Below are 15,049 nucleotides of genomic sequence, written 5' to 3' on the forward strand. Positions count from 1 at the left end.
AATAAGTTATCCAATCAATAGACTTTTCTGATTTTGCCCACGTTTCGAATAGCCAAAAGATGCAGCAGAGGGGCAGGATTCGTTTGGTCTCAATATAATTGAGGACTGTTTGGCTCCAATAACCCGGTCCACGTACAAATCCAACTATTACTACGAACCAGAAAATTTTGATGTCTATCAATTTAACCACTTAAAACAAATTTTCGTAATTTTAAGAAATTTAGATAAGAAGTAGAATAAAAATCTATGTCCTAAAACTAGAATAGCGAGAAATAAGAAAGAAAAAGAGTTCGTCGGAAAAAGATTGAAAAAGAAAAATGGTTGGAAAATAAAAGGTGACGGAAAAATAAAAGAAACTTATAAAACTTAAAAATACTTGACTAACCTAACCTTATTACTACAACTAACTTAAAATTATAATTGCAAATTGAGATTACTAATTGGAATGATAATTGATACATAGGTAAAAGTCGTCTAAAAATATTAAAGCTTACAGGGAAAACTAAATCCCATATGGAAATAACTTAAAAAGAAACTAAAACTTAAAAAGGCGTCGCAAAGTTCTAAAGCACCTAAATCTTAGTCTAAAGAAAAAGTACTTAAGGGATTTTACGGCAAAGCCTAAAAATCTAGAAGTAAAAATAACTATGGCAAAAACTAAGTTTAAAACTAAATATGAGCTAAAAATACAAATATTATGCTAAAACAATTAAAAATGGACAAAATATAAAAATATACAAAAAGTTGTAAAAAGTACAATTTTTATAAAAATATTATTTTTATATTATTTATTTAATAAAACTACTAATTTTATAATTTAATTAAACTAATTAAACTAAATAAAACAAATTAAATAAAAAGAAACTTTAAAATAAAACTTAATTATAATAATAATAGATAATTAGGGTTTATAATAATAATAATTAATAAATACTCCGTAATTAATGCGGAGTTAGGGTTCTGTCGGTGACGTCAGAGAAACTCCGCGAGTCGCGGTAATCAATGAAGCAAACCCCGCGAGTCGCGGGGTTCAAAAATTTAAATGACAGTTTTTTTTAAAATTCGACGCGTTTTTATTTATTATTTATTTTTTTTATTTTCTGTTTTCTGTTTTTATATAAATAAAAGATATTTGAATAAAACTTATATTTTTATAAACTAAAATAAAAATAAAGAAACTTATAAAACTTAAATATTTAACAAAATCTTAAAAATAATTATATTTTTGTTTTTCTTTTTATATTTTTGAATAATTAAAACGTATTTTTACAAAAACGAATTTTAATAAAAGTTAACTAAAAATCTTTTTTTTTTTTATATATAGCGTTGCGCTTCCGGCGTTTAAGAGAGTCCCCGGCAGCGGTGCCAAAAATAACTTGATGTCGTGCGAGGTGTATATAAAATAGCTTATATTTTTACAAGGAAATACTATTAAATACGATACATTTTTACACAAGATATTTATTTATTTAGAGAACGGATATACTTAAACCTTGCTACAACACTTATAGGCAGTGTACCTAATCGTACAGTAGTGTAGTTTTTAGTAAGTCCGGTTCGTTCCACAGGGAATCTTTTTAAACAAAGCTTAACGCTATATTAGTTACTTTTATAGAAATACAAATATATATATAAGTAATATTATTATTATAAAGGGGGGTTTTTACCGTTTAATGACCGGTTTGTCGATTTTAAAACTTTAGTCGCAATTAAAACCTAATGTAAAATATTAAATAAATAAAAGACTTAATTTAAAGCGTAAAATAAATAACGATAATGAAATTGCAATAAATAAATGTGCGATAAAATAAAATTGCGATAATTAAAAAGTACGATAATTAAAAGTGCGATTAAATAACAATAAATAAAAGTGCGATAATTAGAAGTGCAATTAAATATAAAATAAAGGAAATTAAATATGAAATAAAAGAATTATGCTTATTTAAACTTCCTTAATCATGATGTTTGACGTGTTGATTTTAGTTTTATGCCCATGGGTTAATTGTCCTTTGTCCTGGATTATTTAATATGTCCATAAGGATTTGTCCATAATAGTCCATCAGTCATAAATATAAAGAGCGAAAGCCTTCGTCAAATTATTCTTATTCCCGAAGTCAAATATTCCAACTAATTGGGGATTCGAATTGTAACAAGGTTTTAATACTTTGTTTAATGAATACACCAGGTTATCGACTGCGTGTAAACCAAGGTTTTACTACTTTGTTAACAATTACACCAATTACCCTTGAATGTAATTCACCCCTGTTTCAACAAGTTTATTAACTATTAATCCAGTTCCGTATCCGGTAAAATGAATAATTATTGGTATTTATAGATATCCCGCCCACCGTACCCAGTCAAGCGTATGTGGTTATATATAAATACGTCAAATTATAAGTTTGTATATTAAATTAACAAGGTATTGTTTAGTTAATATAAAACCCATTAATAGCCCATAGTCTAATTTCCACAAGTGTCGTTCTTTTGTCCAAATCCCAATTATGGTACAAAGCCCAATTACCCAATTTTAGTAATTAGCCTAACATCATGATTACTTCGGATTAAATAAGCATAATAATAACTTAGCTACGAGACATTAATATAAAAAGGTTGAACATAACTTACAATGATTAAAAATAGCGTAGCGTTACACGGACAGAATTTCGACTTACACCCTTATAACATTCGCTAACATACCCTTATTATTAGGATTAAAATTAAAATTAAAATTAAAATTAAAATATAAATATAAATATATACGATATAGATAGAGAGATGGATGGATTTTTTGGTTTTTTTTTTGCGATCAGAATTCGTTTGCTTTTATAGGGATTTTCGACTTTTGGGGCTCCGCGACTCGCGGCATTTTTGCCTTCAAACTCCGCGAGTCGCGGAGTTTGAAATTACAGCTCAGTCCCTTTTGGAGTCTTTCTTGCCGACGATTTATAATATATATATAATTAATATAATTAATTATATATTATATTATATTTATATACATAGTTAACTTGTAATTTTTAGTCCGTTGCGTCGAGCGTTGAGAGTTGACTCTGGTCCCGGTTCCGGATTTTTGAACGTCCTTGCGTACAATTTTATATTTTGTACTTTGCGTTTTGAATCTTGTACTCTTGTAATTTCGAGACGTTTCTTATCAATAATTGGAACCTCTTTGATTGTCTTTTGTACTTTTGAGCTTTTTGGTCGTTTGCGTCTTCAATTCGCCGAATCTGTCTTTTGTCTTCACCTTTTATTATTTAAAAGAATATCACTTTTAAATAGAACAATTGCAACTAAAAGCTTGTCTTTCTTGAGGAATAATGCTATGAAATACTATTAAATTTTAGCAGGAAATACTATTAAATACGATACAATTTTACACAAGATATTTATTTATTTAGAGAATGGATATACTTAAACCTTGCTACAACACTTATAGGCAGTGTACCTAATCGTACAGTAGTGTAGTTTTTAGTAAGTCCGGTTCGTTCCACAGAGAATCTTTTTAAACAAAGCTTAACGCTATATTAGTTTACCTTTATAGAAATACAAATATATATATAAGTAATATTATTATTATAAAGGGGGGTTTTTACCGTTTAATGACCGGTTTGTCGATTTTAAAACTTTAGTCGCAGTTAAAACCTAATGTAAAATATTAAATAAATAAAAGACTTAATTTAAAGCGTAAAATAAATAACGATAATGAAATTGCAATAAATAAAAGTGCGATAAAATAAAATTGCGATAATTAAAAAGTACGATAATTAAAAGTGCGATTAAATAACAATAAATAAAAGTGCGATAATTAGAAGTGCAATTAAATATAAAATAAAGGAAATTAAATATGAAATAAAAGAATTATGCTTATTTAAACTTCCTTAATCATGATGTTTGACGTGTTGATTTTTTAGTTTTATGCCCATGGGTTAATTGTCCTTTGTCCTGGATTATTTAATATGTCCATACGGATTTGTCCATAATAGTCCATCAGTCATAAATATAAAGAGCGAAAGCCTTCGTTAAATTATTCTTATTCCCGAAGTCAAATATTCCAACTAATTGGGGATTCGAATTGTAACAAGGTTTTAATACTTTGTTTAATGAATACACCAGGTTATCGACTGCGTGTAAACCAAGGTTTTACTACTTTGTTAACAATTACACCAATTACCCTTGAATGTAATTCACCCCTGTTTCAACAAGTTTATTAACTATTAATCCAGTTCCGTATCCGGTAAAATGAATAATTATTGGTATTTATAGATATCCCGCCCACCGTACCCAGTCAAGCGTATGTGGTTATATATAAATACGTCAAATTATAAGTTTGTATATTAAATTAACAAGGTATTGTTTAGTTAATATAAAACCCATTAATAGCCCATAGTCTAATTTCCATAAGTGTCGTTCTTTTGTCCAAACCCCAATTATGGTACAAAGCCCAATTACCCAATTTTAGTAATTAGCCCAACATCATGATTACTTCGGATTAAATAAGCATAATAATAACTTAGCTACGAGACATTAATATAAAAAGGTTGAACATAACTTACAATGATTAAAAATAGCGTAGCGTTACACGGACAGAATTTCGACTTACACCCTTACAACATTCGCTAACATACCCTTATTATTAGGATTAAAATTAAAATTAAAATTAAAATTAAAATATAAATATAAATATAAATATATACGATATAGATAGAGAGATGGATATATTTGATGTATTTTTACGATCAGAATGCGCGAGCTTTATAGGGAGTTTCAGAAATTGGGGCTCCGCGACTCGCGGCCAATTTTGCCTTCAAACTCCGCGAGTCGCGGAGTTTACTTTTACAGCTCACCCATGTTTGGAGTCTTTCTTGCCGACGATTTATTTTATATATATAATATATATATAATTAATATAATTAATTATATATTATATTATATTTATATACATAGTTAACTTGTAGTTTTTAGTCCGTTACGTCGAGCGTTAAGAGTTGACTCTGGTCCCGGTTCCGGATTTTCGAACGTCCTTGCGTACAATTTAATATCTTGTACTTTGCGTTTTGAATCTTGTACTCTTGTAATTTCGAGACGTTTCTTATCAATAATTTGAATCTCTTTGATTATCTTTTGTACTTTTGAGCTTTTTGGTCGTTTGCGTCTTCAATTCGTCGAATCTGTCTTTTGTCTTCACCTTTTATTATTTAAACGAATATCACTTTTAAATAGAACAATTGCAACTAAAAGCTTGTCTTTCTTGAGGAATAATGCTATGAAATATATGTTCGTTTTTAGGCTTTGCCGTAAAATCCCTTAAGTACTTTTTCTTTAGACTAAGATTTAGGTGCTTTAGAACTTTGCGACGCCTTTTTAAGTTTTAGTTTCTTTTTAAGTTATTTCCATATGGGATTTAGTTTTCCCTGTAAGCTTTAATATTTTTAGACGACTTTTACCTATGTATCAATTATCATTCCAATTAGTAATCTCAATTTGCGATTATAATTTTAAGTTAGTTGTAGTAATAAGGTTAGGTTAGTCAAGTATTTTTAAGTTTTATAAGTTTCTTTTATTTTTCCGTCATCTTTTATTTTTCAACCATTTTTCTTTTTCAATCTTTTTCCGACGAACTGGAATTCGATGATATCTAAACTCGAGCTTAAACGAGAAAATATTTTGATCAAAATTACAAACCGATTTGTTTTCTGAAAATCCTGTTTTCAATGCGTTCATTACCATTGAACGTAAAATCCTAGGAATTCACCTGGAATTCATTAGGTCACCTGAACCAAATCGGGTGTCAACCGTAAGAACGGTGGTTGCATAGTGGTCAAAGACAGGACCTTGTGCCATACCGAAAAATTATAAGGGTGAGCTTTACTATTGCTCCTACCAAGGATAGTAATTGCGTCCGACACGTTATAGACCATAATTAAAAGCATGTCAGGGGACATTGCCTTAACAGTTGCTTGTTCAACGCTTTCCTTTACAACCAGACGGTAGTTTACCGAAAGGTAATATACGGGACAAGTAAACTGGACGTGTTGCTTTCCAAATACATGGTTAGCAAGTGGGTGACACAAAACCGCAAGTTTTGAGCTAAAATTTTCAAATCTGAAACCCACCAAACCCACAAAAATATTTTGCAAACACCGGTAAAGGGTTATTCCGGAAAACTTATCTAGGGTAAAAACTAGATTTAATTTTCAAAAGATCAAATGTTTTCATAAAGATCCAATTTCCTTAATGGATCTAAATTTTTATAGTCATGTGGGACTGTAAACCATATCGTTACTACCATTGTTTATACCGCCGTATAGAAATCACTGATGTACAAAGTGTGAAGAATAAAGAAGTGATTCTAGTATTTCAAGACGATATTGCTTGAGGACAAGCAACGCTCAAGTGTGGGAATATTTGATAATGCTAAAAACGAACATATATTTCATAGCATTATTCCTCAAGAAAGACAAGCTTTTAGTTGCAATTGTTCTATTTAAAAGTGATATTCGTTTAAATAATAAAAGGTGAAGACAAAAGACAGATTCGACGAATTGAAGATGCAAACGACCAAAAAGCTCAAAAGTACAAAAGACAATCAAAGAGGTTCCAATTATTGATAAGAAACGTCTCGAAATTACAAGAGTACAAGATTCAAAACGCAAAGTACAAAATATAAAATTGTACGCAAGGACGTTCGAAAATCCGGAACCGGGACCAGAGTCAACTCTCAACGCTCGACGCAACGGACTAAAAATTACAAGTTAACTATGTATATAAATATAATATAATATATAATTAATTATATTAATTATATATATATTATATATATATTATAAACCGTCGGCAAGAAAGACTCCAAAAGGGACTGAGCAGTAATTTCAAACTCCGCGACTCGCGGAGTTTGAAGGCAAAAATGCCGCGAGTTGCGGAGCCCCAAAAGTCGAAAATCCCTATAAAAGCAAACGAATTCTGATCGCAAAAAAAACCAAAAAATCCATCATATATCAATCTCTCTATCTAAACGTATATATTTATATTTATATTATAATTTTAATTTTAATTTTAATTTTAATTCTAATAATAAGGGTATGTTAGCAAATGTTGTAAGGGTGTAAGTCGAAATTCTGTCCGTGTAACGCTACGCTATTTTTAATCATTGTAAGTTATGTTCAACCTTTTTACATTAATGTCTCTTAGCTAAGTTATTATTATGCTTATTTAATCCAAAGTAATCATGATGTTGGGCTAATTACTAAAATTGGGTAATTGGGCTTTGTACCATAATTGGGGTTTGGACAAAAGAACGACACTTGTGGAAATTAGACTATGGGCTATTAATGAGTTTTATATTAACTAAACAATACCTTGTTAATTTAATATACAAACTTATAATTCGACGTATTTATATATAACCACATACGCTTGACTGGGTACGGTGGGCGGGATATCTATAAATACCAATAATTATTCATTTTACCGGACACGGAACTGGATTAGTAGTTAATAGACTTGTTGAAACATGGGTGAATTACATTCAAGGGTAATTGGTGTAATTGTTAACAAAGTAGTAAAACCTTGGTTTACACGCAGTCGATAACCCGGTGTATTCATTAAACAAAGTATTAAAACCTTGTTACAATTCGAATCCCCAATTAGTTGGAATATTTGACTTCGGGAGTAAGAATAATTTGACGAAGGCTTTCGCTCTTTATATTTATGACTGATGGACTATTATGGACAAATCCGTATGGACATATTAAATAATCCAGGACAAAGGACAATTAACCCATGGGCATAAAACTAAAATCAACACGTCAAACATCATGATTACGGAAGTTTAAATAAGCATAATTCTTTTACTTCATATTTAATTTCCTTTATTTCATATTTAATTGCACTTCTAATTATCGCATTTTTATTGTTATTGTATTTAATTGCACTTTTAATTATCGTACTTTTTAATTATCGCAAGTTTATTTTATCGCATTTTTATTATTCGCAATTTCATTATCGTTATTTACTTGCCGCTTTAATTTAAGTCTTGTATTTATTTTTAATATTTTACATTTGGTTTTAACTGCGACTAAAGTTTTAAAATCGACAAACCGGTCATTAAACGGTAAAAACCCCCCTTTATAATAATAATATTACTTATATATATATATATTTGTATTTTTATAAAAGTAAACTAATATAGCGTTAAGCTTTGTTTAAAAAGATTCCCTGTGGAACGAACCGGACTTACTAAAAACTACACTACTGTACGATTAGGTACACTGCCTATAAGTGTTGTAGCAAGGTTTAAGTATATCCATTCTATAAATAAATAAATATCTTGTGTAAAATTGTATCGTATTTAATAGTATTTCCTGCTAAAATTTAATAGTATTTTATACCCCTTAGCTTTGACATCAACTACCAATAATGCTAATGGGACGAAAGTCGTTAATGGTAATAGGATCACTCTTCTTAGGAATCAAAGTAACGAAAGAAGCATTGCACCCTTTTGAAAACTCTCCATTTTCCCAAAACCATGTAATAGCATTGATTACATCAACCTTTATTATGTCCCAAAATTTCTTGAAGAACCTCATATTAAATCCATCCGGCCCGGTGCTTTCGAGCAACCACAATCGTGAATAACATCGATAATCTCCTCCTCACTAATTGGAGCCTCCAAACCCCTAGCCTCCTCACTAGACAAATTAGGATACGAGAGCTCGGCAAGGCTAGGTCTAGAGGTCGTACGTTCCTCAAAACGATTCTTGAAATGATTGTAGGCAACTTCCTTGATGTCGATAGGATTTTCACACCATACCTCATTAATGGACAAACCTCTAATGTTGTTCTTGTTATAACCCCTTTTGATCACCGAGTGAAAATACTTAGTGTTTTCATCTCCTTCAAGAATCCATCGAATACGAGCTTTCTGTTTTAACATATTCACTTTAATTCTATCCCGATGTATCCACTCTTTCCTGGCCTCCAACCATTGTTTCCTTTCTTCTTCATTGATGGACCCTAGCTCAGCCTTGAGCTCAAGTGTATTTGCGATGGATTTGAACATTTCAATTTCCCCTTCTAAATTACCAAACTTTGCAAGACTCTTTGCTTTTAAAACCAGCTTGGTGCTTTACGTTAAATAAAATTAAAATACGGAGTATTTACATTACATGCTTTTTTTTTGTAAAACTTTGTTTGAGATATAAATTTAGAATATATGTAGCTGGCTTTTTTATTTTTTAGCTTCACAAACCAATTAAAAAATTAACTGGGGAGATAGCATGGATTTAATAAATAATAATACATGGCCCCACTAATTCCGTCCTCCTACTTCTTGTAAAAGAAAATTATAGTCAAGTTCTTTTTTGGGACGTAAAATGACGGAATGGTAACTACATAGTTTTTTTGATTTTTTATTATATGACGCTATTAAAGACTGTCCATAGTGACCGGTCTACAAACACACACCTACTTTATTTTTATATTTATTGGTCCGCATTGAGTCATTGACTTTACTTAACGATCAAGTTACATGTTTCTTCTTAAGAATACCATCAGTCAATTATACCAAGCAAAATTATCTGCCATTCTTGACAATTTTAATAATTGTGACATGTACCTATATCATTGTTTTTGTTTGAGTTAAAGCTAAAAATAGGTTACAAACTTACACACATGTACCGAGGTCACCCACAAACCCATTTCCGTCATACTGTCGCCTACAAACTTATAAAAAATGTGCTGATGTTAACATTTCGTTACCGGTTACCTGCTGAATCGGTAAAGTTAATTATTTAACTTTTTTTATTCATTTTATATGTCTCGATGTCGCCCATATACTTTCAGTTGTGTCCCGATATCGCCCATATACTTTCGCCCATATACTTTCAGTTGTGTCCCGATGTCGCCTATATACTTTCAGTTCTGTTTCGATGTATCACCGACGTGTCATGACTACTTAGAAGCCACGTAATCAACCATTTTGGTTGACGGTTGAAAAAAGTATTTTGTTTATATTAGCACATTTTGTATAATTTTGTAGGCGACAGTAGAACTTAAATGAGTTTGTGGGCGACATCGGTACCAGGAGCGGAGCTATATGAAAGGTAGGGGTAGCACGGGCCCCCACTCAGCCCATGAGCTCAAATAGAAATTAATTGTAAAATAGAATAAAAATGTTGAACTCTACACAAAGGATCCCAACCCATTTGGTAATAGTACCCCCAACCCTTTTACATTTAGCAAAGCCCAACAACATTAATTTAGATTATTTGATTTTTTTAATGTAATTTCGACATACGCGTTACATAAATTTTTGATTTACTCATTCGGTGCCTTTTCTAATCCTTACGTATCCATCCGTATCAAGTAAATTAGAAAAAACATGAAACTAGATTTGACTTTTAATTTATTTATAATGATCATTATCATTCAATATTAAATATTTATTTATATAATTTTATGTTTCTCCCTTTTAACTACTAATAACTAGATAGCTTAACTTTTTTTCCTTAATAACTAGATAGCTTAATTTTTTTTTCTTAGCTTGAGAAAAAATATTACTGAGTTTGAAAGATACTCACTACACTGTCAATTCACAAAAAGTATTATATTGATATCCAATGATTTGTAGTTTATATTGTATGTATTCGTATATTCGAGTTTGTCCATTTAATTTTTATACTTAATATATTTTGGTATTATTTTGTGACCTCATCGATTATAAATCCTGGATCCGCCCCTGATCGGTACATTTGTGTAAGTTTGTAGCCTATTTTTAGCTTTAACCCTTTTTGTTTTCACAATTTATTCTTTTTACATTAGGATTTTGATAATGTGTACGGTGTACTCTTATGAATTTTTAAAAAAATTCGCCGTTGGTCCTTAAGTTTATCCAAAATTATACGGACATGTTTAAAGTTATTTTAAGTGGAAACTTCTTTAAATATAAAAATTTACTCCGTATGTAATCTATACTATACATTAAAAGAAAAAAAAAATTAAGTTATACATTTTTAACATTATTGAATTTGGACCCTTAGATAAAAAAAAAAATGGCATCCATTACCCTTACTTGATAACCATTGAATATAACCTATAACCTTATAATTAAAATCACTCACATGAAACTTCCCATCATACCCTTGATGCAGTAAAAATTACGGGAGTCTTGAACTGAATAGGGTCACGCCATTTACGCACTTCACCCATTCTCATTAACCCTAATTCTCATTCTGAAACAAAATGGGTTCTGTCTTCAACAACACACAACCTACGAAACCAAAAATAAAGTATGTTGTTGGACAATTGATTGAAAATCATATCAAATCAAGAACAAGATTATCGATTCTTCAAAATAATATAGGAATCTTGAACACTCTGGATTAAAGGTTGATGATTTCGCGATTTCGATTTCGAAGAGTTATACGATTTCGAAGATTAGGGTACGTAATTTTGTCATTTTTTTTAAATCAGGGTTCATTATTTTTCAATCGTAGAAACCACAGATCAATCGCAAAGCCTCAATACATGAGTCGGAAGCAAAATATAATCAATCGCAGGAATCATGATCTAAAATATTTTACTGGTAGAGTCGTTGGATCAATATATGCTGTTGGATAATCGTCATTTACATATCACGGGTTAGTATTTCTTATTTTTTGTTTTGATTAACACATTTAATGAATCTGATGTCTGATGTATTGTGTTAAAACAGGTTCAGAGATTATATCGCCAGGGTTACGGTTTTTTGATTAAATTAGGGTTTGTGCTACATCTAACATGTTTATATGAAATTCTTGAGTTTTCATTGGAACTGCTTTATCAATCAATTTCATTCGCTTCCAATGGCAACTGTTTCAGTTTTTTTCTTTATACATTTAGGTTTATATTATTGAACAACTTAGGGCTTTTGATCGCAATAATTAAAGCTTTTGTTTGCAAAAATTAGGGCTTTTGTTGATTTTGTTAGCTTTAACTTCGTTATCATTATATTATTAGCTTTAAATTCGTTTCTTTTGTATTTTGATTTTGTTTCATACAGCTTTGACATCAAAATCCATATTTTGGACGGGGTTACAATAGGTAATTTCAATTCTCTAACTCTGTTGCTGCTCATAGTTGAGTGTAATTTAGTTAATTAATAAATTAAAAATAATCAAGATAAGAAGTAATCCGTATATATGTATATGCATATATGTATAATTCTTATGTTGAATAACTTTGATGATGTTAACCTTATCCTTTAATTATACACACACTTTTGGTATTAAAGCAGAACACATAGATACAAAGACTGCAGTGCAAATCAGGTCACATAGATTGTGCAATTCAGGTCACTTTTGGATTCTGTATGATGCGACAAGAGAAGGATGATCAATTCGTATAATCGTTTCATAGCCCAGTGCAAGTAAGATTTATACTTTTTATTTTTTGTAGTCTATGTAGTGTTCGGTATATGTGTCAAAAAGGGGAAGGTCTGGCAGGTTAGGGAGGGTCAAGACGGGTGGGTTTGTTTGTGTTGTCATAAAAATTTAGAACTAAAGTACACCATGAACCAAATTATAAACGAAAATCTGATGACGATGACTGCACATTTATACACATATTATCATGTCAAGGAAATTAGTTATAAACCGGTAGACAGGGTATTTGGGTTATAGATCGTATAAAAACTTGGATGTGAAAATGTCGACCCATATACTTAAAAAATATATAAGAGTTGGCTGTCTTTAATCAACAAACATGTTAATTAATCAAGCACAAATTTGAGTTTCAAATGGTGACTGCTTTTTGGTACACTTTGTTTCACAAATAAGTATGAGGTACTTACAGACAACACTTTATATCCGAGGTAGTATAACATAAACTAAAGTTTATTTCGAAGATCTGATGATGATGGACACACATTTTTGAATTGTGCAGGTTAATCAATCAGATTATTGAGGTGAGAAACGGAATTAAATCTATGTTTATTATGTGCAAATATGTGTTGATTATGTGAAACGTCTTTAGGAGATGTAAGTGAGACACCTGAGATTTAGGAGATGTAAGTGAGATACATAAACCAGAAATTATAAATGTAAAAACTTCACACTCGAATATCAAGTCTGTGTATTAAAATAGTCCCTCGGTAAAGTAACGACCTTGAATGAATTTGAAGGTTTTTTTGTTACATATAAAACGTTGATTTATATTATGTCACAGGGTGAATGGAATTATTTCAAGTCGAAAATAAAAACTATTAATTCCTATGTTGAGTTTTTACCTTTGCTTATTTTTCTTTATATAATTCCTATTTTATTCAAATGCAATGTTGTTTTTAAGTTTCTATTGTTGATTATATAAGGTCATGTGATAGGAAAAAAATGTGTAGTAGATGTTATGGTAATGGGTCAACAATTGCGTTATAGTAGGAAGGGTCAATACCAGTGTATGTATAAAGAGCTAGAGCTATCTGAAAGTTCATTATACATATTACATATGCTATGTTGTGGAATGAAGGTGTTGTTGAAGCCAATGGTATACGGTTCAATAGACCTTATGGTATTTATATTTATATAAGCATTTTAGTGATGATATACAGAGTATAACTCTATTTAAATTTCTATATTTATAGATAAATAGGGAAAAAATTGACCCATAAGCGTTAACTTGGATTATTTTTCTATTTAACGGGTGAAGTGAAACAAGTCGAAGTCTTCCAAAATGTTTTGAAATACACAAAACGTACTAAATCATTACATTAATATAGTTTTGATTTTACTATTGTAGTAACTAATAAGGTAGAATTGTATTCATTGGCTCATTTCTCTGTTCAGGGGAACATCCTAAATCGGTTTCCGTCGCTTCAATGTACAGCTGCTTTACAACGAAGTGGTATGAAGGAATGTGGGGAGAAAGTTTTGTGAATGAGTTGAAGGAGTTGATAAGATCTTCAAGGAAAGAAAATTGGATATCAGGTCTTATCACTTTCATAATTTCTTCTTATGTGGTATTAATGGCAATATGGGCGGGTTGGGTTAGGTTACATACTAACATGTTTTTACGTTGATATTGTTACATGTACTGCTTGTCTAAATAAATGAAGTTTGGGTCAAATATGATTGCAAAAATTATATTGCTCGAATAATTATCATATGGGTGGTGACATACTGACATTCGACCTATTTAACCATTTTTCTAATAAGTTATGTAATCATTTATTCATTTTACCTGTTAGAAACTTGAAGATATAACATAACTAAAATCACCCAATTGCTAAGTAAATGGTTTGAATTTTTCGCCTTTATTATTCCCATATATGGTTTGCATTTGGCCTTTTAACGTGTAATGATGTTCACCGTGCATTTGGCCTTGGAGTTTACAAAGTCCATTGTATTACAAATTCTTTTTTACCGACTTTGTCTATAATGATCAAAGTGAAATTTAGGTTGCAAGTTATTTGACATGTCTCATGTGCAGGTTGATATTAAAGATGGTGAATCTTAAGCAGATCCTGAATACTATCCAATTATGTTTTAGAACCGTCAAGTTGATGTTGATGTTGAGGTTGAATCATAGGCTGTAAAGACAAGGTTCCATTTCTATCTTTAGTATCTTTTCTTAGGTATGATAAACTACTTAGTGTAGTTCTTATGAAAATAAGTTCAATGGAAACTCTTGGTAGGATCACAGTTGTATAGATGTAACAGTAGAACTAGAGATGGAATTAGTATACCTTTTTTAGTGATCATTTACTCTTGGGAACCACCGAACCAAGTGTGTTCATTTTAGTTGTTCTTTTATGTACAACTTTAGTGATTAGTAATTATTAGTCAAAATAATATTTTATATTTTTAATTTTATCAACACATAATGACTTTTTATTTTGTCGATTTAATTGATGTGATCATAAATAATATATTTTATTTGTATTTTTTATTGTCAAAACCCGCAATTCGTACGGCTCTTAAGCTAATGAATATTACAATAACTATTCACACTAAATGACTACTTTAAACGTTTTCTTACATTGAGTGATATGTGGGAAAATCGTCACATGGGAAAATAGTTT

At 30.5% G+C, this 15,049-nt stretch overlaps 1 long non-coding RNA gene across 3 annotated transcripts; it reads left to right on the top strand.

The window, feature by feature from the left end:
* The first annotated feature begins 11,208 nt into the window (after window positions 1–11,208).
* Window positions 11,209–14,681, top strand: LOC139862409 (uncharacterized). 3 transcript variants are annotated; one of them, XR_011764173.1, is made up of 7 exons: window positions 11,209–11,384; window positions 11,493–11,636; window positions 12,038–12,078; window positions 12,272–12,403; window positions 12,919–12,940; window positions 13,815–13,955; window positions 14,458–14,681. It is a non-coding gene; the product is annotated as an uncharacterized lncRNA (long non-coding RNA). The 3 variants fall into 3 exon arrangements; XR_011764172.1 differs by having other exon boundaries at window positions 11,209–11,636; XR_011764174.1 differs by lacking the exon at window positions 12,919–12,940 and having other exon boundaries at window positions 11,209–11,636.
* The last annotated feature ends 368 nt before the right edge of the window (window positions 14,682–15,049 follow it).

This window comes from Rutidosis leptorrhynchoides, chromosome 8, assembly GCF_046630445.1.
Source record: "Rutidosis leptorrhynchoides isolate AG116_Rl617_1_P2 chromosome 8, CSIRO_AGI_Rlap_v1, whole genome shotgun sequence".
In the NCBI taxonomy this organism is placed as follows: domain Eukaryota; kingdom Viridiplantae; phylum Streptophyta; class Magnoliopsida; order Asterales; family Asteraceae; genus Rutidosis; species Rutidosis leptorrhynchoides.